Source organism: Octopus sinensis, unplaced genomic scaffold, assembly GCF_006345805.1.
Source record: "Octopus sinensis unplaced genomic scaffold, ASM634580v1 Contig12194, whole genome shotgun sequence".
Taxonomy (NCBI): Eukaryota; Metazoa; Mollusca; class Cephalopoda; order Octopoda; family Octopodidae; genus Octopus; species Octopus sinensis.
In genome coordinates this window covers 1-3,020 of record NW_021832554.1, presented here as the reverse complement: position 1 = coordinate 3,020, position 3,020 = coordinate 1, and positions in this window count along the sequence as shown.

Genomic DNA, 3,020 nt, shown 5'->3' with positions numbered 1-3,020 from the left:
GTACGACATCCTTGCCTAGATATGGGTGTGGTGGTGGTGGTGGTAGTAGTAGTAGTAGTAGTAGTAGTAGTCGTAGTAGTAGTAGTGTAGTTGTAGTAGTAGTGGTGGTGGTGGTATTAGTAGTAGTAGTCATAGTAGTAGTTGTAGTAGTGGTGGTGGTGGTGGTGGTAGTAGTCGTTGTAGTTGTAGTAGTAGTAGTGCCAGTTATGCTTGTAGGAGTGAGGTTGGAGGTAGGGGTAGTAGTTGTGATGATGGTGGTGGTGGTGGTGGTGGTGGTGGTGGTCGTTGTCATGGTTGTGGAAGTTGTAGCGGTAATGGTGGTTGTGGGTAGGATTACGGTATTGTTGTAGTTGTGGTAGTTGTGGCAGTGGTAGCGATGAGGGTAATTAATGTGGTGTGGAACGAGGAAGTGTTGTTGTGGTAGTAGGGATGGTGGTAGGGTGGTGGTGGTTGTTGTGGTGGTAATGATGGAAGGAATGATGGTTGGTAGTGGTGGTTGTGGTGATGGTGGTGGTGATGGTGGTGATAGTTGTGATAGTGGTGGTGGTTGTGGTCATGGTAGTGATGGTAATGTTGACAGTAGTAGAGGTAGTAGTTGTGATGGTGGTGGTGGTTGTGGTAGTAGTTGTGAGGGTGGTGGTGGTTCAGGTAGTAGTTGTAATGGTGGTGGTGGTTGTGGTCATGGTAGTGATGGTGATGTTGACAGTAGTAGAGGTAGTAGTTGTAATGTTGGTGGTGGTTGTGGTCATGGTAGTGATGGTGATATTGACAGTAGTAGAGGTAGTAGTTGTGATGGTGGTGATTGTGGTGGTGGTGCTAGGAGTTACGGAGCTAGTAGTCATGGCGGTATTGGTAGTGGCTGTGGTGGTGTTGTTGTTGTTGGTGGTGGTGGTGGTAGTTGTGGGGGCTTCAGTTAACAATGTGACTCCTGTGGCTGTAATTGCTGCTGCTGCTGCCACTGCTGCTACCATTGCCATTGTTACTGTTGTTGTTATTGTTGCTGTTGTCTTTCATATATGCCTGTACGCTCCCACACACGTACAAAGACAAACACATGTAAGCATACACACACACACACATATATATATGTTGAATCGCTAGCTTCTGCACGCATTTTTTTCTCTCCTTGTTTCTTTTCTGTGTATCTTTCTGTCGAAGAGCATAGGCTCGAAACGTAAAAGACTTTTTCTATTCCTGAGCGCCATACTAATACATTGTTTGTTTGTACTCCACCTGCCTTCGTCATTTGTTTATTTTCGTAAAGCTTCCCGTTTCGCCATGTTGATTCGCTAGCCTCTGCACGCATTTTTTTTCTCTCCTTCTTTCTGTGTTTCTTCTCTGTGTATCTTTCTGTTGAAGAGCGTAGGCTCGAAACGTTAAAGACTTGTTTTATTTATATTCCTGAGCGCCATACTAATACAATTGTTTGTTTGTATTCCACCTGCCTTCGTCTTTTGTTTATTTCCGTAAACCTGCCTTCGTCTTTTGTCTATTTTCATAAAGCTTCCCTATATATATATATACACACATACACTCATTTAAATCACACACGCACGCACATATAGACCAATGCACGAACATATAGACTTCTATGAGCAATGGACTCGTACAAAGTTTCAATTGTTTCCAAAGGAATTTTTGTCCATTCTTCAGCTAAAACAGTCTCCAGTGCTTGTAGTGATGACCAATGCATGAACATACACAGCCATACAGATGTACATACACATATGTACATGTATACATATATACATAAATATATATATGTGTGGGGGGGGGTGTATACATATAAGCACACATACATTCATACATTCCTATATACATATATTACTTACATACATGCTTACATATATATATATATAAATCTCGAAATCTTTAAAATGTTTTAGCCCGAAGGCCGCGGCCATGCTGGGGCACCATATATATATATATATATATATATATATATAATATATATTATCTATATATATATATATATATATATATGGTGTGTGTATGTATATGTATGTATTAGATAGATAGATATACACATACAGACATGTATACATATGTGTGTACATACTACATATATATATATATATATATATATATATACACACACATGTATGTTTACATATGTACATTCTCACTTGTATACATATATGTATACACATAAATGCATACATGTTTACGTACATACATACACACCTGTATACATACATAAATACATTAATGTGTGCATACATACAACTATATACACATGTATGCATACATACATCATCATCATCATCATCATCATCGTTTAACGTCCGTTCTCCATGCTAGCATGGGTTGGACGGTTCGACCGGGGATCTGGGAAGCCAGAAGGCTGCACCAGGCTCCAGTCTTATCTGGCAGTGTTTCTACAGCTGGATGCCCTTCCTAACGCCAACCACTCCGTGAGTGTAGTATAAATACATACATATATATACATACATATATATACATAGTATATATACACACACACATACACACACACATGAACACACCTAAAGTGTAAACAGAACAAAAATATGATTGTAAAAATTACACAACAAATACACTGTGTAATAATAATAATAATAATAATAGTAATAATGATGATGATGATGATTTCTCTATTGACCAGAAAGGATTTACATCAGACAAACATTATGGGTGTCACAGGGTAAAACATTGAATGAGCGTCTCTGCGTCTCCGTGTGTGTGTTTTTATTGTGAGGGTTTTGCATGTAAACAGGTTTTACGAATAGAAGCAGACAAAAAAGCAATAACATTTTAATAATATGTAATCCTCGATTGGGAGGGGACATTGGAGGGGTGCTCATGGAAAAACCCCCGTGAAATCACAGGTGCCCTGGCTTCTGGTGCAGGTGCCTTGTCTCCTTTCCTTATCTGCGATTTACAGGCATGGAAAACGGACGTCAAATGATGATGATGATGATGATGATGGTGGTGGTGGTGGTGGTGTTATATAGATATAATATATACGCCAGTGCTTTTCAAACTTTTTGCTGCTGAGCGAA